General features: G+C 45.4%; 1 long non-coding RNA gene across 2 annotated transcripts in view; it reads left to right on the top strand.

Moving 5' to 3' along the window:
- The window catches only part of LOC147122951 (uncharacterized), a 79,349-nt gene that overhangs the window by 32,494 nt on the left and 22,093 nt on the right, over positions 1 to 24,762 (top strand). For both annotated transcript variants that reach the window (XR_015072916.1, XR_015072917.1), the window contains exon 2: positions 22,087 to 22,315. This is a non-coding gene — a long non-coding RNA (uncharacterized LOC147122951). The remainder of the gene's footprint in view (positions 1 to 22,086; positions 22,316 to 24,762) is intronic.

Raw genomic sequence — 24,762 nt, forward strand, 5'->3', positions numbered from 1 at the left:
CTGTACTGGAACAGCTTGGCTAGAGGCACAGCTTGTTCTGGAGCACAAGTCTTCAGCATAACAGCTGGAATGTTATCGGGTCCCACAGCCTTTGCTGTATCCAGTGTGCTCAGCCCCGACAGGGTACTGAATTTGGATGATCAGCCATGATCTCATTGAATGGCGGAGCAGGCTCGAAGGACCGAATGGCCTACTCCTGCTCCTATCTTCTACGTTTCTATGTTTCTATGTTTTTGCATATCACATGGAGTGAATCAAATTGGCTAAAGACTGGCTTCTGTGATGGTGCGGGCCTCAGGAGGAGGCTGATATGGATCATCCACTCGGCATTTCTGGCTGAAGATGGTTGCAAATGTTTCAGCTTTGCCTTTTGCACTCACGTGCTGGGCTCCACCATCATTGAGGATGGGGATATTCATGGAGCCTCCCCCTCCCGTTAGTTGTTTAATGGTCCACCACCATTCACGACTGGATGTGGCAGGACTGCAGAGCTTTGATCTGATCTGTTGATTGTGGGATCGCTTAGCTCTGTCTATAGCATGCTGCTTCCGCTTTTTAGCGTGCTTGTAGTCCTGTGGTGCAGCTTCCCCAGCTACCTCATTTTTAGGTACACCTGGTGCTGCTCCTGGCATGCTCTTCTAAACTCCTTATTGAACCAGTGTTGGTCCCCTGGCTTGATGGTAATGGTAGAGTGAGGAATATGCCGGGCCATGAGGTTACAGATTGTGGTGGAATACAATTCTGCTGCTGCTGATGGCCCACAGCGCCTCAGGGATGCCCAGTTTTGAGCTGCTAGATCTGTTCTGAATCTATCCCATTTAGCACGGTGGGAGTGCCACACAACACAATGGAGGGTGTCCTCAGTGTGAAGACAAGACTTCGTCTCCACAATGACTGCTGTGGTCACTGCTACCAATGCTGTCATAGACAGATGCATCTGCGACAGGTAGATTGGTGAGGACGAGGTCAAGTAGGTTTTTTCCTCATGTTGGTTCTCTCACAACCTGTTGCAGGCCCAGAATGGCAGCTGTGTTCTTCAGGACTCAGCCAGCTCGGTCAGTAGTGGTGCTACTGAGCCACTCTTGGTAATGGACATTGAAGTCCCCCACCAGAGTACATTCTGTGCCCTTGCTACTCTTCTAAGTAGTGTTCAACATGGAGGATTACTGATTCATCAGCTGAGGGAGGGTGGTCGGTGGTAATCAGCAGGAGGTTTCCTTGCCCATGCTTGACCTGAAGTCATGAGACTTCATGGGGTCCAGAGTCAAAGTTGAGGACTCCCAGGGCCATCCTTCCTGGGTATACAGTATACCACTGTGCCGCCACCTGTGGTGGGTCTGTTCTGCTGGTGGGACAGGACATACCCAGGGATGGTGATGGAGGAGTCTGGGACATTGGCTGAAAGGTATGATTTTCTGAGTATGATTATGTCAGGCTGTTGCTTGACTCTTCTATGGGACAGCTCTCTCAATTTTGGCACAAGTCCCTAGATGTTGGTGAGGAGGACATTGCAGGATCGACTGGGCTGGGTGTGCCATTGTCGTGTCCGTAGCCAGTGCCGATGTCGATGCCAGGTGGTCCATCCGGTTTTATTCTTATTGTTTTTCGTAGCTGTTTTTTTACAGCTGAGTGGCTTGCTAGGCCTTTTCAGAGGGCAGTTAAGAGTCAACCACATTGGTCTGGAATCGGGTAAGGATAGCAGATTTCTTTCCCTAAAGGATATTCGTGAACCAGATGGGTTTTTACGACAATCCGATAGTTTCATGGTCACCATTACTGATACTAGCTTTTTATTCCAGATTTATTTAATTAACTGAATTTAAATTCCACAGCTGCCATGGTGGGATTTAAACTCACGTCTCCAGATCATTAGTCCAAACCTCTGGATTACTAGTCCAGTAACATAACCACTATGCTACCGTTCCCATGTTCATTGCCTGCTCAGTACAAAAAAATTTAGAGGGAACATTGCCCAGTTTCCTCTGAATACCAACATTTCCCAGTCTCTCACCATTTAAAAATTATTCTTCTTTTCTATTTTTCCCTCCAAAATGAATATCTTCACATTTCTCCACATTATATTCCATCTGCCATGTTCTTCCCACTCACCTAACCTGTTTATATCCCTTTGCAGCCTCTTTGCATCCTCCTCACAACTTACGTTTCCACCAAACTTTGTATCGTCTCAAAGGAAACGCAGTGGATGTGGTATATTTGGACTTCTAAAAAGAATTTAATAAGTACCATGTTAGGGGCCTGTTGTGAAGATTAAGGTGCTTGGCAGCATGGATAGGAGGTTGACTGAAGGATAGGAAGCAGAGACTGGCTGGGGGCGGGAATTTTAATTTCAAACAGCGAGTGGGTTTGGGAGCAGGTGGGTGGTTAAAAGCGTTGAAATTGAAAACGTGTCAGGAAGCCTGCTCAAACACGTCGACTTCTGCATTTAACTGCAGTGCATTCAGCTGCGAGCGAGAAAACCCCTCCAGAGAGGCAGGTTGCCAATTTCAATATGTTCAGAGGTAATTACTGCTTTTTTAACAGGGGTTTTCAATTTTAACTGGGTGCATGGGTTTCCTGAGCTTCCTGGATCTCACCAGTGAAAACAAGATGAGAGCACAATGACAATTGAGGGGACTGAACAAATGACAGGCAAAAAGTCCCATAAGTACTGAGACCTTACATCTACTTCCTTGCCTACGTGAAAGGCTTTTGCTCACAGCACTTGTTCTGAGAGTTTGCTTTCAGTACTTTGCAGGTGATTTCTACAACTTTGGAAGTGATTTTTACTATTTTGAAGGTGGCTTTCACTACGTCAGAGGTCACTTTCATACTTTGGAAGTCTGTGTGTTTGATCGCCACTTTCCATCTGTCATATATCAGATCAGCATGGTGCTGCTTATGCTGCTTTACCTTGGAGTTTAGATGAGGACCAAGATGAGCAGCAGCTGCAATGTCAGCAGCAGCAGCAGGGGAACCAGCAGCAGGAGCACCACCAGCAGCACCAGCAGGAGCAGCAGCTGCCTTCTTCTCACAGACCTGCCACTCCACAGGAGAGAGTGGATGAGCACAGGGGTGCACCTCGCAGGAGGCGATACCCACAACACAGGGTATATAGGCAGAGGATCAGCTTCCTGGACATGACTGAGCACCAATGCCTCGGGAGGCTCAGGGTATCACGTCAGGATGTGGTAGACATTTGCAGCCTTGTGGAAGAAAACCTGCTGCCAAGTGGACCTGGTGGCCACACTTTACCAGTGGATGTCAAAGTGACCACCGGCCTCAACTTCTTCACCTCAGGCTCCTTTTCCTGCTACTCCTAAGTGGTGCAATCCCTGTGGCTTCAGCAGAAGTAGAGGCAGGCTGCTCAGATCCCTGCTCTGACTGCTCAGATGCTCTTGGCTGATGACCTCTGTGAAGGCCCCGCCAAATCCTGCTCCACATGCACCTGTGTAGGGGCAGACTCAGCCATCGGGAGACGAGGCAGCATGTTGGGTACTGACTGAGTGGGGAGGGGGGAACGGGTGAGAAGTGGAAGTGCTTTGAGTGGAATTCCCACTTGCATGCCCTCTTTCACCATCACCATGGGCCAACTTGCCCTTCACTGCTACCACTGTGCTGGAGAGCACTTTGGTGCAGATCAGTGAGGCACTGTAAGGCCAAGGCTAAGGTATCTGTCATCCTATTTAAGGCACCAGACATGTTGGCATCCAGAGTCTGCAGCCCTTGTTCAAGGTCTGCATGGATTACTTTGATTGCCGTGTTTGATGTTCCATGGAGTTGGCCAATCTATCCATTCAGGAAGACATCATCACAGTGCCGTGTGACATCAACCCACTCATGCTTGAGGTGAACTCCTCCATTCTCTCTGCAGTCATGGTCAATGTGCTTGGAAGGCCTTTCAGTACATCGTACATTCTCTGCTGCTGCTCAATGATTCTCCTTTAAATCGACGGCCCCTGGGTACAGCATCTGTGTCCAGCTGCGCAGAGCTTGGAGAGGGCTGTGCCCTCCGACATGGACTCTCTAAAGTGTGAGTCACCAGGTGAAAACCCAACTATCTGTCTCACTGGTCCCACCTAAGTGCCAGTATCTGAGCTGGTGCATGGTAAGCATGAATCCTGCGATGGTGCACCCTCAGAATGAATCAGCTCCTCTGAGGATTTGTCATCTGTGAGGTACACGGAATCCTGCTGCATGCGTGAAGGCCCTGGTGGAGAGAAAAGATATGAATTAGTACTGGCAAGGCAAGTATGTTGTAACTTATCATTATGTAGGTGATCATATTTCAGTCGGTGTTGAAATCAAGTCAACGTGACTGAGTGTTGTATGACATGTGGGTCAATGATAGTTAATTGTGTCACCAGGTAGCTGGAAAGTTTCCATCTCCCCAGCTCTAATGGCCAGTGACACCAAATCGCCACTGATCTCCAGTGCATCCTCCTCTGCAGTTCTTAGCTGGGAAATCTGTGGAGGACCAACTCTGGTTCTCTCCTTCTCCCTGGTGTTCTGTGCTCTCCCCTCCTGTGAGGAGGGAAAGAACAGACCTATGAGTGACTGTAATGGTATGTGTTCACCAAATCGATGGAGTGCATTTGGTGAGTGCATCAGGGAGAGGCATGAAATTGCATAAGGGTGAGGGTAAGTGGCAGTGGTGAATGGATAGATGGGGATGTGAGGAAGTGCTTAGAAAGAGAATGATGGGTGAGCTTGCAAGCTAAGTGGGTGTGAGGAGTGATGTGATGCAGTATGCTTAACAAGGCAGAGTGAAGTACTGGGGTGCTACGCACTGCAGAATGTAGGTGAATGTGCAACTGTACTCACCTTTCCTGAGGAGGTCATTAAAGTGCTGTCTGCACTGAATCCAGGAGCATGGCACAATGCTCCTGCTCTGACCTCCTGGGCCACCTCCAATCATGCCTTCTTTGTGGCAACAGCAGGTTTCTTCCTCCCATTGCTGGGGAAGAGTATCTCTCTCTGGCTCCTCACAGCCCCCAGCAGTACATCAAGGGAGGTGTCATTGAAGTGGGGTTCAATCTTTGAGGATCTGGAATCCATTGTCACACTTTGTCTTCTCTTGTTTCCAACTCCAACTCCTCCAAATCCCATCTTTGGATTGGCCCTTTAAATACTGGAGTTAAGATGGCATCATGTGGGTTCTTATCACACCCGTTGCCATGCAATCAACGCCAAACCCGGAAGTAAAATGATAATGACCTGGTCACATTAAAATGGCACTAACAGATACGCTGAACTTACTTCTGGGTTTGCCACGCGATATCTGAACCCCTCACTTCCAACACGCCTCTGAGTTAATATCGGGGCCTTTCTCTCTCTCCCTCTCTCTCTCTCTCTTTCTCAGTCTCTCTTTCTCTCTCTCTCTCTGTGCCTTCCCCTATGTTTAATTTTGTTTTTATTTGCTTCAGTGCCATCACAATGGGAGGGATGAGACAGATTTGATAATGACAATCAACCAGTTAAGATAGTTGGATAAAATTACTGGAACTTCCCTGTAAAAAAGGGTATTTGGTGGAAAATAAAGCTTCTTGGCTAAGTACAGCTACTTTGTATATTTTGAAAATTGCAATGTTTTAAATACAAGATCAGCATTAATCTACCCTGACAAGAGATCTCCTAGGTGTGTTAAACGTGTGACTGTAGTAGTTGGTGGAGGTTGTGCAATAGGCTATGCAATAGATAAATCTAGTAAGGGAGGAATAGATGAATGAGCATATGCAGTTGAGGACTAGGTATGGGAATAGCATAAGGGAGTTTGATAAGATTAGGAACATAGGAACAGGAATAGGCCATTCAGCCCCTTGGGACTGTTCTGCCATTTAATTAGATCATGGCTAATCTATACCTCAACTCCATTTGCTTGCCTTTGATCATATCCCTTGCCACCCTTACCGAAAAAAGTTTGTCGCTATCAATTTCAATTGATCAAGCATCCACAGCCTTTTGAGAGAGAGAATTCCACATTCACACTATTCTTTGTGTGAAAAAGTGCTTCCGATTTCACTCCTGTATTTCTTTTTTAAGGTTGTGTCCTGGTGATCTGGATTCCCTTACCAGAGGAAATAACTCTTCTGTATCTACTCCATCAAATCTTTTTACTATTTTAAACACCTCAATTAAATTACCCTTCAACCTTCTAAACTCAAGGGAATAAAACCAAAGTTTATGCAACCTGTCCTCATAATTTAACCCTTTAAGCCCCAGTATAATTTTGGTAAATCTAAGGTCAATATAGCCTTCCTGACAAGCAGTCCCCAGAACTGAATACAATACTTCAGATGGGCTCTGGCCAAGGCTCTGTAGAAGTGAAACATAACTTCCTCTGCCTTGTATTTCAGCCCTCTTGAGATAAAAGCCAACATTTCATTAGACTTTTTGATTACTTATTGTACCTGTGCACTAGCCTTTAGTGATTTGTGTATCTGGATACCTGAATCAATTTGCTCCTCCACAGTTTCTAGTCTCTCACCATTTAGAAAATATTGGCCTGGAATTTGTGGTCGGAGGTGTACCTCCAGAGTACGCCTCCGACCCGCGAAAGATGCACAAACGTACCTCCTGGCTATAAAGCTACAGAGAGTTCAGGTCTCTGGCCTCCAGGCTTATGCTTGCATAAAGGCCCAGGGATCCCAGGGACGCAGGTGGCTCGGAAGCGTCCCTGGGATCACGTGAGCCAGGACCTCCAATGAGAAAAGAGGATTCCATTTACAAACTGAATCCCCATAAACCCAAATGGAATTCCGAAATAATTAAACAATTAGACAACTGCAATAAAGATAAATGTTCTGGTTTTCAAATTTAATTAAAAGTCCTTTCAATACAGAAAATACAATAAAAATGTAATTTTTTGAAAAATAATTTTAAACATTTTAATCCGGGCCAAAATTTGCATAAACTAAGTTTAAGGGCTAGATTTTGCCAGCCCTGAGCTAATCCTGTCGGGTTCATAAGTGGTTGGCTTACTAACAGCTGCAGCTCCCCCATAAAATCGGCGTTTTCCACAATGATCATTTGCAGGTGGCAGAACTTTCTTTTCTCAGGTCTTGGAGAACTTTTTGTAGTTCTACTGATTTTGGAAGTGTTGAAGCTGAGATCCATCTCCACTGTGACCTCCAGGGAAACCCTCTCCCCACCTTGACTGAGAGCTTCCTCAACTGAGGTATATACCAGCAGCATGGGAACTATTTATTTCCTTTCTTCCTGGACCTCAGATTCAGATGAAGACCAGCCGCAGCAGCAGCAGAACCCGGAACAACAACAGCAGCAGCAACAACAGCAGCACCAACCTGCTGCTCACTCACCTGAAGCTGCACAGGCCAGAAGGCACCAGCGCAGGGAAGGACATTGCCGCAGGAGATACCCCCAAAACAGGGTTTACAGTCAGAGGATGAGCTATGTCATGAATCTTATCATGACTCATGAAGTAACACTGGGCGGCCAGCTGGTGGCGCCGTCCAAGGAGTATAAATACTTGGGCATGGGCCCAGCTTGCTCAGGATGTTTCTGTAACCAGGAACTAGTGATGTAACTAGAAATCTCATGGTTTTGAAACAGTTGATTAAAGCCTTGTTTTATACTCAAACCAAGCGCTCAGCAGTCTTTTTACATCAAGCTACCTTAGCATGAGTGAGCAGCAGTGCCAAAGGAGGCTGAGACTTTCGCGAGAGGTAGTGGGTGACATCTGCGCAATACTGCAACAAGGCCTGGAGCCCAGAGGAGCGGGTGGACACCCCTTACCAGTGGCTGTAAAAGTCACCACCGCACTCAACTTTTTTGCTTCAGGCTCATTCCAGGGATCAACAGCAGACATCAGCGGCATCTCCCAGGCGGCCGCAAACACTTGCATCACGCAGGTAAGCAATGCTCTCTTTGCCAACGCGCACAATTACATCAACTTCTCCAAGGATCAAGCAAGTATAACCGCACGTGCGGATGGATTTGCTAATATGGCAGACTTTCCAAGGGTGCAGGGCATCGTAGACTGCACACATGTAGCCCTTAAGGCACCCCATCACAATCCAAGTATTTTTGTCAACCGCAAGGCCTTCCACTCCCTCAACGTGCAGCTGGTGTGTAACAACAAGAAGGAAATTTTGCATGTTTGCGCCAAGTACACTGGCAGTTGCCGTGACTCCTTCATACTGCACCAGCCTAGTGTGCCTCTGCTTTTCAGTCCGCCAGACCAACTTTGCGGATGGCTACTTGGAGAAAAGGGCTATCCCCTGAAGATGTGGCTAATGACGCCGTTCAGGAGGCTATCCAATGAAACTGAGGAGTGCTACAACTCCAGCCACATTTCCACCAGATCCATTATCGAGCAAACAATCGGCTTGCTTAAGATGCCATTCAGATGCCTTGATAGATCAGGTGGAGTCCTACAGTACTACAGAAGTGTCGTGGTCTGCTGTGCACTTCACAACATCGTGGCTTGCAGCTGCCTGAGGTAAAACATAGAAACATAGAAGATAGGAGCAGGAGTAGGCCATTCGGCCCTTCGAGCCTGCTCCGCCATTCAATGAGATCATGGCTGATCATCCAAATTCAGTACCCTGTCCCTGCCTTCTCCCCATATCCCTTGATCCCTTTAGCCTTAAGAAATATATCCAACTCTTTTTTGAATATATTTAATGAACTGGCCTCCACCGCCCTCTGTGGCAGAGAATTCCACAGGTTCACCACTCTCTGGGTGAAGAAATTCCTCCTCATTTCAGTCCTAAATGGCTTACCCCTTATCCTTAGACTATGACCCCTGGTTCTGGCCTCCCCGGCCATCGTAAACATCCTTCCTGCATCTAGTCTGTCCAGGCCTGACAGAATTTTATAGGTTTCGATGAGATCCCCTCTCAATCTTCTAAACTCCAGTGAGTATAAGCCCAATCGACACAATCTCTCCTCATACGTCATTCCTGCCATCCCAGGCATCAGCCCGGTGAATCTCCGCTGCACTCCTTCCATGGCAAGAACGTCCTTCCTCAGGTAAGGCGACCAAAACTGCACACAATACTCAAGGTGCGGTCTCACCAAGGCCCTGTACAACTGTAGCAAGACATCCTTGTTCCTGTACTCGAACCCTCTTGCTACGAAGGCCAACATACCATTTGCCTTCTTAACTGCCTGCTGCACCTGCATGCTTACCTTCAGTGACTGGTGCACAAGAACACCCAGGTCTCTTTGCACTTCCCCTTCTCCCAATCTATTGCCATTCAAATAATAATCTGCCTTCCTGTTTTTGCCACCAAAGTGGATAACCTCACATTTATCCACATTACAGGGCATTTGCCATGTTTCTGCCCAATCACCCAATCTGTCCAAATCGTACTGGAGTTTCACGACATCCTCCTCACAGCTTACCCTCCCACCCAGCTTTGTGTCGTCTGCAAATTTGGAGATATTACATCCAATTCCCTCGTCCAGATCATTAATATATATTGTGAACAGCTGAGGTCCTAGGACCGGTCCTTGCGGTACCCCACTAGTCACTGCCTGCCACTCGGAAAATGACCCGTTTATTCCAACTCTTTGCTTTTTGTCCGCCAACCAGTTCTCTATCCAAGTCAATACCTTGCCCCCAATCCCATGTGCCTTAATTTTGCACGCTAATCTCTTATGTGGGAACTTATCGAAAGCCTTCTGAAAGTCCAAATACACCACATCCACTGGTTCTCCCTTATCTATTTTACCAGTTACATCCTCAAAAAATTCCAGCAGATTAGTCAAGCATGATTTACCTTTTGTAAATCCATGTTGATTTTGTCCGATCCTGTCACTGTTTTCCAAGTGCTCTGCTATTACATCTTTTATAATAGATTCTAGCATTTTCCCCACTACCGATGTCAGGCTTACCGGTCTATAATTCCCCGCTTTTTCTCTACCACCTTTTTTGAATAGTGAGGTAACATTAGCTACCCTCCAATCCATGGGTACTGTTCCAGAGTCTATCGAGTTCTGGAAGATGACCAGCAATGCATCTACTATTTCTAGGGCCACTTCCTTAAGTACCCTGGGATGTAGATTATCAGGACCTGGGGATTTATCGGCCTTCAGTCCCATCAATTTTCCTAACACCATTTCCCTACAAATACTGATTTCTTTCAGTTCCACCCTTTCATCAGACCCTATGTTCCCCGGCATCTCTGGGAGGTTATTTGTGTCCTCCTTTGTGAAGACAGAACCAAAGTATGAATTTAGTTGGTCTGCCATTTCTTTGTTTCCCATTATAAATTCCCCTGATTCTGACTGCAAGGGACCTACGCTTGACTTCACCAATCTTTTTCTCTTTACATATCTATAAAAGCTTTTACAGTCAGTTTTTATGTTCCCTGCAAGCTTACTCTCCTATTTTCCCTTTCTTAATTAATCCCTTTGTCCTCCTTTGTACAAGTGGCTCATCGCATAGCCTCCTCAGATGAGGATGAGGAGGAGGAGGAGGAGGAGGTGGAGGAGAGTGAGAACGAAGAGCTTGCGGAGGCGCATCAACCAGCGGTGGCAGCACACGGCAACATTGCTGCCTGGGATGCAAGGGATGCACTCATCTTGGCCAGATTTGCTTAGGCTGCCCAAGCAAACACATTTGGCTTGTACCTTCTTACCACACCATCGACAATGGATAAGAACCTGCAGCTTCCTACCACTCTGACCACCATTCTGACAATTCCATGTCGCCCTGAGCCCTCAATGTGGAAGTCCCATTTGCGAAATGAATCAGCCCACAACTTCAACAGTTTGCCATCAAGTCATTTTATAACATTCAGTCACAGATGGCATTTCACAATTAAACACAACAGAACACCCAAGTGACTACCCTTGTGACTACTTGTGCTTTATCTTCCTCTTACGTGTGCTCCTACGTGGTGCTTCCCCTGTGGCTTCAGCAGATGTGGAGGCCCCTTGCTCACTTTCATGCTGCTCCTGCCTCGACACCTTTGGCGGGCGTCCTCTGGGGTTGTGAGCCTGTGAGGGCTTGCCAACAGTCTGCTGCTCCTGCAGCTGTGCAGGGGTTGAGACGCTGATCTCAGTTGGGTGAGGACTCTGGTGGGGCTCTGACTGAGGGCTCTGCAGTGGCATGGTCGTGTGAGCGCTTGGAGAGGAGTCCCCACTTCCTTGTTGTCTGCCACCAACATCCCTCTCATAGGTCAGCCCCACTTCAGAGCTAGAAAGTGGCTTGACAGCACCTTGCTGCACTTCAGGGGAGCCATGAGGACCCATTTCTCCACTGGCGGTCCTACTCCAGAGGACTTCCATGAAGCTCTGGTTTCTCTGCTCAATAGCTGACCATCACTCCTCCAGAAATGTCAGTCTATTCTGAACAATGACCATGTTTTCAAACCCTGGCGACTTAGCTCCTCCATGGCCGTAGCCATCCTTTCCTCTACCATAGCCATCCTCTCCTCTACGGTAGCCATTCTTACCATGGAGATAGCCATCCTTTCCATGGAGGTTGCCATCCTTTCCGTGGTGATACGTTCATGCGCCAATGCCTCCACAAAGGCTCTGCTCATGTTAGCGATGGACTCCTCCATCCTCTCCACACTCGCAGTGACCCTGGAGACAAAACCTGCCAGAGACTCCTGCACCTGCTCCTGGAGTTCCAGCACCGCTCTCCTTTTGGATGGACCCGGAGGCACAGGGTTGACATGCAGCTGAGCTGAGCTGAACTAGGAGCACACTGCGCCCTCCAACAAGAACTCTCCACTGCTGTCCCTGTCTCCACCATCTGCTGATGCTCACTTGTGAGCTGTGATACACCAGGTGACAATACTTACTCTATGTTCCGAAGGTCCCACCAAGGTGTGAGTGTCTGCGCTGGTGCTGGGTGCACTTAATTCTGCTGCCGCTGTACCCTCAGAGGTTGCAGTTTCCTCTGATGAGTCTTGTGGCTCAGGCTGTTCCTCCTAGACAGTGGGGAGGGCGGCTGTCGATGGTCCTGTGGAGGAGTAAAGGAAAGAGTTAGACATGTGAGATAAACGTTGCATGAACATGGAATTGTGCAGATGATCATAAGTCAATCTGTTAGAGCATCAGAATCAGTATCAATCACTCATGCAATGTAAATGGGAGAGATGCAAAACTATTTTGTCACCAGCTTGCTCTGATGCGCCCATCTGTCCGTTCCCCACTTGCACATCCTCCTCGGCTCCCATGATCTCAAGGGCCGCCTCCTCTGCGCTGGTAAGCTGGGCTATTGAGGGTGGCCCTCCTCCTGTCTTTGCCCTTTCCCTCTTATTGTGGGCTCTCTTTTCCTGCAATGAGGGACACAAGTGGAGTTTGAGTGATAATGATGGAGTGAGTGTAGAGAATCCATAGCATAGATGCTTAGAAGGACACAAAGATGGAGTGAGGTCCCAAGACCAAGGGCCCTCCCTGTGTGTTGTAAGTTGTTGTCATAGCATAACAGTCATAGGGAGTGTGAGGGCAGCATAGTCGAATAGTTAAGTGAATGTGTACATAGAGAGAGTGAATGGTTAAGGGTACAAGGGATGTAAGGGTAAAGTGGGATGTGGAGGAGGAGGTTGACAATGTAGAGTGCTGGTGATGAGAGGCGATGGGGAGCAGATTGAGGGCAATGATGATGTCATACTCACTTTTCCTGTGTAGAGAAGGTCATTAAACCTCTTTCTGCACTGCAGCCAGGTTCTGCTGCACATTGATCTTGAACTGACCTCCTGTGCCACTTGCAGCCACACAGCTTTGGTCTGCTGGGGAGGTTTTTTTCCTCCCAGAGGAAGGAAACAGCACCTCCTTCTGGGCTCTGGCACCCTCCACCAGAGCATGGAGGGAGTCCTCATCAAAGCAGATTGTGGCCTTGAACCTTGAGGCTGTCATCTGTGCACCACAAATCCCTCAGAAGTATCTCAAAAAAAAGTTGTGAGGCAGAAAGTGAACCAAGGCTGCTTGCAGTCCTTAAATGCAGCTGCATAAATGATGTCATCAGAGGCGAGTTTCAGGACCAAAATACTCATTGGGCCAGGGGTTCGCGCACGCTGGGAATCAAGTGCCCAATTAGGGCAAAATAGCTAAATTATCCCGCCTCACATCGGAGGCGGTGTAAGGGGTGGTGTGTGTGGTCAGCTTTGCCTCTGACTCCCTGAGCAGTTCGAATCGCTCCCACTCCCTTGGTTCTAGACTTTGGACTTATTTGGGGGTTGTAATAAAATTGCAACAGACACCTGAGTTGGTCAAAAGAATTGAGATTTTATTTTGAGACAGGAAAATATACAATACAATAATCTTATACTCTAAAAGGGGGAACACTTCGGAATATGCGAGGGAGAATGACAATAGACAAAATACGTTACCCCTCCCAATCCCACTATACTAACTAGGTTGAACTCCAGAGAACCAGGAAATGCTCACCAAACGACTTTCTTGACAGTTGCAGAGGTTCGCGATTTCGGGGTTCTCTCTAGCTGTGGTGGTTGGTGTGATAAATCCATGTAGTGAAACAAGAACTCGAAGAGGCGAGATATTAGAATTAGTCTGTATACTTTATTAACAACTGCGTAGCAAACATACAGGCCTGCATCCTGCATCCTGGCATTCCACCTTTGCTGACCTTGACAGGAAGCAACCCCCTGACCTTAAGTAGTGGCAGCACTAGCTACAGCACCACCTGGTGGATAACCTTAATCATAACATCCCAGATTACTATAGTTGGGGCCTGCCATACCCTGGATGTGGTGGAAGACTGCACCTGCATTGGGTTTTCAGTCTTCGTGAGTCCGCTGATGCAGTCGGGTGCGTAGTTGGATTTATCAGGTAAGTACCCAATTTCCTTTGGTTAGGTATAGGTTTTAGAGTCTTTTGTGCTAAATCTTACCCAGGGATAAGTCAGGCTAGCTTGTAGAGTGGAAACAAGTTTGTGAATGTTTGGGTTTTCCCAGGTTGGTTTCTTGATGGTCGCGGTGGTCCAATATTACCCAGTTGGTGGTAATAGTGTTAGTTGTTGGATTCTTGAGGCCTTTGGTTGCCGCGATTCCTTTCTCCTTTCATTTCATTCTTCTTTCCTCAAGTCTCCGATTCTCCGACTGTGTACGGTGATGATGATGATAAGTAGTACTCTTTCTGAACCGTACTTTCTAACTACTCTCCTGTACTGAACTTGAACCTTTCTGAGCCGAACTGTGTGTTGAACCGAACAAGCAGGCCTCAATTATACTGTTTTGAGGCCTGGCTTATCTGACCGCCAAATCTCCTCTGGTCCATTGTTAATTTTGGCGGGCTCGTTCATTTTAATAGTTTTAAAAATTCTTATCGAGTTTTGGGGCTGGTCCCATCTATTTTTAATTGGCTTTTAACTAGTTTTGGGATTGCTTCGAAATCAGTTTAAGTGTGCAAAGTGGTTTTGGATGTCTCTCTGAGTGGTTTTAATCTGTCGTTTGATTGTCTTCTCTTGCTGGGGCCAGGGTCTCTTTTGTTGACTAGTGGCATGTATTATATTATTCATGTTCTTGATGGCCCTGTAGGTTTCGGCGGGAACAGTCCTTCCATGGACTTATTGTCTTTATGTAGAATGGCTGGGATGGCCCAGAACATTCTCAGACAATCTGGCCCCTTTTCAATACTCAAACTGTCTGTCCCACTGTGCCCAACCCAGTTCCTTTGGTTAGCTTTTCCACAGGCCTGGACATGCCTTTTAAAATAGCCAAATCTTCCTGGGGTTTTGATTTTAAATCCCTTTTGGCCCAATATTCTTTCAAATAGTCCAAAAATCTCTTCTTTTCTTGGTTTGGGGAGTCTGTAGAATTTTGCGAGCCTTGCAGCGGGAGCGGGAACCACCGACCACTTGACCCGCCCCCATGACAAAATCCAGCCCGAAGTGTTTGTGCATCATTTTTTTTATTTTTTATTTTAATTTAAGATTTATATTAACCCTTACACTAGTGAAAGCAGGCCCTACACCTACTTTTACCAGGCGTAAGCGTTTCATGGGCATTTGCTGGAAAGTCGTTGGGCAAGTAGCCCAAATCTGTGCCAGCGAAAGTGATTTTCTAGTCAGTTCGGTAGATCTGTCAAGGCATACCTTGATAGATCACAAATTCTGGGTTTTCGTACATGCGCAGTGCATGCGGAAACCTGGAATTTGCGGGGCCTTTCAGAAGGTTTATGATGGTGTACACTGAGCATACGCCGTCATTGGGACTGCAAATTCTGTGCCATTATGATATATATTTCTTGGATCCAAAGTGAATTACTTCACATTTCCCCACATTGAGCTCCATCTGTCACAGTTTTGCCCACTCACTTAATCTGTCTATGTCCCTTTGTAACTTCCTGCTCCCATTTACACAATTTACTGTTCCTCCTGAATTAGAAAAGGATTAACTGAGGAAACATGGAAACTATGTAGAGATAATGGAGCATTATGAGGTTCTTTAGAGACCCACGTAATAGTGAAGAGATCAGAAGATTAGGGAAAAGTATTAGGTATGTTAAGATAAGTATGAAAACACTTTAGAAGGGGTCTGTAGAGTTCCTGAAAGAGGAGTTGAGTTAGCAGCACTGTTGACATCACAGAATAGTGGTCAAACTTAAAACAGGTTTGTACCAAGTAATTATAGGTTCGATGCCACAGCTAGTGGTTTTCCTGGTGCTACTAGAAAGAACTAACAGTCTGATGCTCATGCAAGGAGAGAAAATGATTGTGATTCCTAGTGGCTGGATGTAGAGTAGCATTGACGGAGCTCTAGGATCAGCTGGTAGATTTTCTTAATGGAGGGATTGTTTCCACTAGCAGGATTGGAGCATGTAGAGACCAGGAATTTGGATAATAAATTTCCATTGCCTTTCTGGTGCTAGAATGTATTCAGGACAGCCAAATGGCTGGCAGCGGTGGAAATTGGGGTGGAACCCGGTTACACTGGCTGGACTGCACAGTTTCCTGAAGGACTGAAAGTGAACAGTTGTGCTGGTGATTTCAGAAAAAAGATGTGAGACTAATAGGATGATGCCAGCTGGCAATATTTCTGCCAATTGCACTTCTGGTTCCTCCACATTACTTGGCGACCGCCAGAAATGGGAAGCACAAATTTGGAAAAGTCAGTTTGCTTGGCTTCTTGGAAAAAGAGCCATTTCTCAACGTCAATTAAGCATTTTCTGCTAGACCTGCTAGTGTGTAGGGAATTATAGGAAGCTTGTGGTGATTTTTGTTATGGAAAGTAAGAATTATTTGGCTACATAGATTTCAGAGATAATTTCTGTGAATGTTTACAAATTAATGAACTTGAATGATGACATCTGACCTCTGTATCATAAAAAGACCAGGCAAGTGCGAGCAAGCACTGAGTGCGAGTCAGCAGAGAGTGCTGTGAGATTGGGTAAGTGTGAGAGTTTTTTAATTGTTATTTCTCTTTAAATCATTCTTGATAAGATTACTTAAGCAGTTTAAGTAAAGGGGAAAAGTTAAATATTTGGGATTCTGTTGGTTTAAGAAGAGTAAAACAAGGTAACACTGCAGTAGGAGTAAATTGGCACAGCAGGCAGTGGAAACCAGTTTTCTAACCAATCAGCAGGGGTGACTCATTTGGCTGTAAACAAACAAACAGTATAAAAAGACCAGGCTAGTGCGAGCAAGCACTGAGTGCGAGTCAGCAGAGGGTGCTGTGAATTTGGGAAAGTGTGAGAGTTCTTTAATTGTTATTTCTCTTTAAATCATTCTTGATAAGATTACTTAAGCAGTTTAAGTAAAGGGGAAAAGTTAAATATTTGGGATTCTGTTGGTTTAAGAAGAGTAAAACAAGGTTACACTGCAGTAGGAGTAAATTGGCACAGCAGGCAGTGGAAACCAGTTTTCTAACCAATCAGCAGGGGTGACTCATTTGGCTGTAAACAAACAAATAGTATAAAAAGACCAGTGCTGGTGCGAGCAAGCACTGAGTGTGAGTCAGCAGAGAGTGCTGTGAGTTTGGGTAAGTGTGAGTTAGGGTAAGTGGGGTGTTAGGTGCTCTTTTCAAACTTTAACTCTGTGGGTTGTAGTTAATAAGGCCTTTCTGGTGCAGATTGACTGTTGGTAAACCATTTAACTGGTGTAATTAGAGGGATTGATTTAATTTAAATCCAATTAATTAAAGGGGATACTAGCATCTAAAATCGGGCAGAGGGTGTCCATAACTAACAATAAAAAATTTAATTAATTGCATAGAATGGAGCAGGTGATGTGTTACTGTTGCGAGATGTGGGAGCCGGTGGACCCCATTGAGGCTCACGGTGATTACATCTGTGACAAGTGTCTGCTGCTACAGGAACTCCAGCTCCGTGTTGATGAGCTGGAGTCTGAGCTTCAGACACTGTGACACATCAGGGAGGGGGAAAAGTACCTGGACTCTGTGTATCATGAGGTGGTCACACCTATGAAGTTAATTAATTCAGATGTAGCCCATGGTCAGGGACAGGACGGTGTGACTACGAGTGAGGCAGGTACGGGGATCCAGGAGGTAGAGCTGGAGGAGCCGCAGCCCTTGCTCTTGTCCAACAGGTTCGAGGTTCTTACTCCCTGAGGGGACAGGAGCAGGGACTGCAGGGAGGATGAGCAACCTGGCCACAGCACCGTGGAATGGGGGGCCATTCAAGAGGGGGGAGTAAATAGAAATGTTGTAGTGGTAGGGGATAGTATTATTAGGGGGATAGATAGAGTTCTCTGCAGCCGAGAGCGAGAGTCCCGAAGGCCGTGTTGCCTACCCGGTGCCAGGGTTAAGGACATCTCCTCTGGGCTGGAAAGAAACTTGCAGTGGGAGGGGGTGGATCCAGTTGTCGTGGTCCATGTTGGTACAAACGACGTACATAGGACTAGGAAGCCGGTTCTGTTAAAGGAGTATGAGCAGCTAGGGGTCAAATTAAAAAACAGAACCTCAAGGGTAATAATCTCTGGATTATTACCTGAGCCACGAGCGAATTTGGCTAGGACAAATAAAATTAGAGAGTTAAATGCATGGTTCAAAGACTGGTGTGGGAGAAATGGGTTTTGCTTCCTGGGACACTGGCACCAGTACTGGGGCAGGAGGGAGCTGTTCCGTTGGGATGGGCTTCACTTGGCCAGTGCTGGGACTAGAGTCCTGGCGGATCATATAACTAGGGCTGTAGAGAGGGCTTTAAACTAACTAGTGGGGGGGAGGTTCCTAGAGAGCAAATAATAAAAATGACAACAGAGAAGGTCATAGACTTAGGTAGCAGTGGGGAAATTAAAAACCAGAGCGTGTCAGGAAGGGGCAGAAGGTATGGAGTAAAAGGTAAAGTAATAAAAAGGGCAAAAGCAGGAACTAAGTGTCACAAAACATATTTGAAAGTTCTCTATCTGAATGCATGTAGCATTCGTAACAAAATAGACGAGTTAATGGCACAAATAACTACATATGGGTATGATCTTGTGGCCATTACAGAAACATGGCTGCAGGGTGACAATGCCTGGGAATTAAACATACCAGGTTATTTAACGATCAGGAAGGACAGGCAGGAAGGAAGGGGAGGTGGGGTGGCTATGTTAATAAAGGAAGGAATCACTGTAATACAGAGAAATGATATTGGGTCAAAAGATCAGGATAATGAAACAGTTTGGGTGGAGGTAAGGAATAATAAGGGAAAAAAAACACGAGTGGGCGTAGTCTATAGGCCTCCGAACAGTTGCAACTCTGTTGGACGGAGTATCAATCAGGAAATAGTTGAGGCTTGTAATAAGGGAACATCTATAATTGTGGGGGATTTTAACTATCATATTAATTGGACAAATCAAATTGGGCAGGGCTGCCTTGAGGATGAGTTCATTGAGTGTATTAGGGATGGGTTTCTTGAGCAGTATGTATCTGAACCGACCAGGGGGCAAGCAACCTTAGATCTGGTCCTGTGTAACGAGACAGGATTAATTAAAAATGTCCTAGTAAAGGATCCCCTTGGAATGAGTGACCATAACATGGTTGAATTCCATATTCAATTAGAGGGTGAGAAGGTTGGGTCTCAAACAAGCGTGCTAAGCTTGAATAAAGGAGACTTTGAAGGTATGAGAGCAGAATTGAGTAGAGTGGATTGGGAAAATAGATTAAAGGGTAAGACGATACATGATCAGTGGTGTACATTTAAGGAGTTATTTTACAACTTCCAAAAAATATATACTCCACTGAGAAGAAAAGGGTGTAAAAGAAAAGACAGCCATCCGTGGCTAAGTAAAGAAATTAAGGATAGTATTCGACTAAAATCAAGGGCATATAAGGTAGCCAAATCTAGTGGGAGGATAGAGGATTGGGAAAACTTTAAAAGACAGCAAAAAATAACAAAAAGATTGATTAAGAAAGGGAAGATAGAATATGAAAGTAAATTAGCAAAAAATATAAAAACAGATAGTAAGAGTTTTTATAGTTATATAAAAAGAAAAAAGGTGGCTAAAGTAAATGTTGGTCCCTTAGAGGATGAGACCGGGAAATTAATGGTGGGAAATATGGAGATGGCAAAAACACTGAATGAATATTTTGTATCAGTCATTACAGTAGAAGACACTAAGAATGTCCCAACACTGGACAAAGAGGGGGCAATAAGGGGGGAGGAGCTAAACACGATCAAAATCACTAAGAAAGTGGTACTCGGTAAAATAATGGGACTCAAGGCGGATAAATCACCTGGACCTGATAGCTTACATCCTAGGGTCTTGAGGGAAGTGGCGGTAGGGATTGTGGATGCATTAGTAATAATTTTCCAAATCTCCCTGGACTCAGCAAAGGTCCCGGCAGACTGGAAAACTGCAAATGTAGCACTCTTATTTAAAAAGGGCAGTAGACAGAAGTCTGGAAACTATAGACCGGTTAGCCTAACATCTGTGGTAGGTAAAATTTTGGAGTCCATTATTAAGGAGACAGTAACAGGACATTTGGATAATCATAATTTAATAGGACAAAGTCAGCATGGTTTTATGAAGGGGAAGTCATGTTTGACAAATTTGCTGGAGTTCTTTGAGAAAGTAACATATAGGGTGGATAAAGGGGAACCAGTGGACGTAATGTATTTAGACTTCCAAAAGGCATTTGACAAGGTGCCACACAAAAGATTATTGCTTAAGATAAAAAATCACAGGATTGGGGGTAATATTCTGGCATGGATAGAGGATTGGCTATCTAACTGAAGGCAGAGAGTTGGGATAAATGGTTCATTCTCAGACTGGCAATCAGTAACTAGTGGTGTTCCACAGGGGTCAGTGCTGGGTCCCCAACTCTTTACAATCTATATTAACGATTTGGAGGAGGGGACCGCGTGTAACATATCAAAGTCTGCAGATGATACTAAGATGGGAGGGAAAGTAGTGGGTGAGGAGGACATAAAAAAACCTGCAAGGGGACATAGACAGGCTAAGTAAGTGGGCAGAGATTTGGCAGATGGAATACAATACTGGAAAGTGTGAGGTTATGCACTTTGGCAGGAAAAATCGTAGAGCAAGTTATTATCTTAATGGCAAGAAACTGGAAAGTACTGAAGTACAAAGGGATCTGGGGGTCCTGGTGCACGAAACTCAAAAGGTTAGTATGCAGGTGCAGCAAGTGATTAAGAAGGCCAATGGAATGTTGGCTTTCATTGCTAGGGGGATAGAATATAAAAATAGGGAGGTATTGCTTCAGTTGTACAAGGTATTGGTGAGACCGCACCTGGAATACTGCATACAGTTTTGGTGTCCATACTTAAGAAAAGACATACTTGCTCTCGAGTCAGTACAAAGAAGGTTCACTCGGTTAATCCCGGGGATGAGGGGATGGACATATGAGGAGAGGTTGAGTAGATTGCGACTCTACTCATTGGAGTTCAGAAGAATGAGAGGCGATCTTATTGAAACATATAAGATTGTGAAGGGGTTGGATCGGGTGGATGCGGGGAGGATGTTCCCGATGATGGGTGAAACTAGAACTAGGGGGCATAGTCTTAGAATAAGGGGCTGCTCTTTCAAAACTGAGATGAGGAGGAACTACTTCACTCAGAGGGTGGTAGGTCCATGGAATATGCTGCCCCAAAAAGCTGTAGAAGCTACATCATTACATAAATTTAAAACAGAAATAGACAGTTTCCTAGAAGTAAAGGGAATTAAGGGTTATGGGGAGCAGGCAGGAATTTGGACATGAGTCTAGGTTCGGATCGGACATGGCCCTGTGGGTAGCGGAGCGGGCCCAGGGGCCATGTAGCCTGATCCTGCTCCTATTTCGTGTGTCTAATTCTGTTAGATTCAGGAGATGGTTCTGTGATAGTAGATTGGCATTTAGGATCAGATCAGCCATGATCTTATTAAATGGCGGAGCAGGCTCGAGGGGCCGATTGGCCTACTCCTGCTCCTATTTCTTATGTTCTTATGAGGCAAGGTAGAGAAGCCTTTGGGGATGCAGGCCTTTGTGAGGCAGTTGTGGCAATATGGGGCAGGACAGTTTAATTGGGTTTCTAAATTTTATTTACTGAAAGCACTCAGCCATAAGTTGCTCCTTCCTTTCTCTAGCTGCAGGCTGATGATTGTCTTGCTCCACCTTTTCTCCTTCATGCGCATCTTCCTTCAGATGTGAGGGTTGGAGGGCCTAATCATCCCTGTGAGCTTCAAGAAGTAGCAAACCTTTCTGCCTAGCAATATTATGTAGGACACATCAAGCTACAGGATTCTGGAAACTCCTACTGGACTCCACCAGCTTTGTCCAGTCACCTATAATGAGACTTCAGAATGCCAATGGTTTGCGCTCACACTTTGTGTATTCCCATGAGCCTTATATTTATTCTCCTTCTCTGCATGCAGATGCCATACTGGAGTCATAATACATGACTGCAGGGGATATCCCTGATCACCAATCAACCAATCCCATTACATGGTTCTGAGTCGTCAGGGATGGCATGGTGGATTCACACGTGATGAAAGCTTCATGACAGTTTCCAGGGTAGTAGGCATTAACTTGCAGGATAAGGTGATTGGCATTGCACAGTTGCTGCATGTTGATCAAATGAAAATCTTAACTGTTCATGAAATTGAAGGGATTGGCATAAATTCTATGCCACATGAGCTCAAATAAATGCACCCTGCAGCTGTGGGAACCTGCTAGTCTGTAGAATTAAACTGCGCTCTCCTTTTCACAGGTCCCATGGAGAACTACGAGGTCAGCCTAAAGAAAGCATCAATGACCTTCTTTACACAATAATGAGCTGCTCCCTGGAAAGATCAAATGACAAAAAAATCAAGTCAGTGGTCAGTTAAACTGCTACAGACAATGCCATTCTCCTCATTGAAGTGGGCTATAGGTCTTCAACCAACATCTGGCATGACTACATAATAGTCTCTGGAGGAAGCACAGGCAGGCAAAACATTGTAAGTAAGACCTTTGAGGTCTGAAGATTCTATGGATTGTATATCTACGTGTTGGAAATCGTAATCCCCAATCTCACCTCTTCCATATCCTCCTCTGCATAGCACAGGAAGTGGGTTATTCCCATTGGAAATCCCTTTCTCCAGTCTAAAATATAACTTTGCCCAGTACACTCCATAAACTGCAGGAAAAGTCTTAAGGGAAGGCCCAGAGTAGCAAACAGAAAAAATCAATGAACTGGAAAAGTTTTACATACCTCACATATCTCAACCAAGATGGCCTCCTGAATGCCTTAGTGATGCCGCTGTGCTACTAATATCACTAATTACATAGTGATAGTGTTCTCAGAGTTGGATAAGTACCTGGAAAGGAAATTGAAAGAGAGGTGTGATATTTTCTAGACACTGGGATCAGCCAAATGAAACAAAGTGGCCTTTTCTGGTCCTGTATATTCTTACGTTCCTAGCCTTGCAAGTTATTTTCATACCATTTTGTCGGAATGTTACTAACATTATAAGCTATCTTACTTGTAATCCAGACAGTAGGTTTTTGCATAGGTCCACATCTAATTATTTGGCATGAATTGATGCATGGTCTGCTTTTTGTTTAAACTATTAAAGGACTTGTCACATTTCTGCCATACCAAGTTCATCTAGCAAGACAAGGGTTAATAACCAGTTGATCGCCACCAATATTCACGCCACCTGTCTGAGCCAGTCTCTGACATCATATATCTTGAACTACATGACATCACTGTTGCTATGATATGTCTGCTTATATTTCTAAAGTAGATTCTAGTGGAGCCAAATGAGCTGGTGTCATTTGGTGAGCTGAACAATATCCCCCTGTGCTTCACAGTGAAGTCTTTATAAATCATTCATCCAAAATGTCATGGAGCTTAACTGTCCTCTTTCCTATCTTTCTCTTCCAGTTGTCCTCAGCCTTACAGATATATATTGTTTTGTATTTGAATATCATTCCCCTCTGCTATTCGATGGTCTCTTGGATTTCTCAGAAGTCACTTTGCACTGCAGAATTAGAAAACAGTGAACCAGAAATGTGGGCATTAGACTTGGTGAAGCCAAATGTTTATTCTGCACCTGCAAAACAAAATGAAGTCAATCAGAGCAAATATGTTCCCAAAAAGGGAAAAGGGTGGGACTCCCAAATCTCAAGCCCCTTGGATGTCAAGGGGCAAACAGGGTAGGATAAGGCAAAAAAGGGAAGCTTATGTCAGATACAAAGGGGGTGATTGAGGGGAGAACTGCTGCTTGTCAGGTTTTAGTCCCACCTCCATCGACGTCCGGCCAACCCACGCTATTTTCCCTTGATTGACCTTGTTAAGTCCACCCAGCAGGCTTAGCAGGCCAATTAAGGGAAAGCCGGTGAAAGAGAATGTCAGCGTATGACATTTCATCTGTCAAGATTTTTTGACAGATGAATTGTCATCATTTGACAGCTCTGTGAAGCTGTCAAACACTGACAATCTGTCTTCTAAATTGAATCCTTTACTCAAGACTCACTTAGAAAGCTTTCCTGAGCAGAAAGCTGAAGGTTGCTGCATTTAAGAATGCAGCAGCTATTCTGCTTTCTCTGCCGGTAAGATGAGGCAGCTCCGCAGTCTAAAGGGATGTAGCCTGGAGGAAGAAGCAAAGGTAAATAATCTTATTAAAACACTTTAGAGTCACCTCACACACTTACCTCTCCACACTTGCACTTGTCACTCACCTGCACAATGCACTTTTTGGCCACTCCGACCCCCGCAGACCCATGGCTCGCCTCGCTGACCCTGCCGAAGTTCAGAGCCATTGGGAAGCCCACACTTTAGGGCTCAAAATAGGGATTAGCCAAAAAACTGCCTGTTAACTACCTGTTAACAGGCAGTGAATTGGCACTAATCCCCTTCCCGCCTCGAGGAGATGGGACCCGGTGCAGGTCGGGTACCTGCCTCCTGTGAAGGTGGCACAGAGGCGGGTTGGGGGCGGGATGGGTACCCGCTCCCAGATTCTGCCATTTTCCCGGCAGTCCCACCTCCATATCCGCCTCCCCAGGGCTGGGGAAATCGCCCCCCAAGAGTTAAATACTGCAGAATGGCTAGAAGAATAAAGAAGGTGCAGAGGTGAAATTAAAAAAGGAAATTAGGAAAGCAAAGAGAGGACATGAAAAAATATTGGCAAGTAAAATCAAGGAAAACCAAAAGATGTTTTATAGTACATAAAGAGCAAGAGGATAACTAAAGAAAGAGTAGGGCCTATTAGAGACCAAAAAGGAAGCTTGTGTGTGGAGGCAGAAGACGTGGGTATGGTTGTTAATGAATACTTTGCGTTTGTCTTCACAAAAGAGAGAAACAATGCATTGTAGTTAAGGAGGAGGAAAGTAAAATCTTAGATGGGATAAACATAGTGAGAGAGAAAGTATTAAGGGGTTTAGCATCTTTGAAAGTAGATAA

The sequence above is a fragment of the Somniosus microcephalus genome, chromosome 2 (assembly GCF_052327205.1).
Source record: "Somniosus microcephalus isolate GS21.2 chromosome 2, FLI_Smic_1.0, whole genome shotgun sequence".
In the NCBI taxonomy this organism is placed as follows: domain Eukaryota; kingdom Metazoa; phylum Chordata; class Chondrichthyes; order Squaliformes; family Somniosidae; genus Somniosus; species Somniosus microcephalus.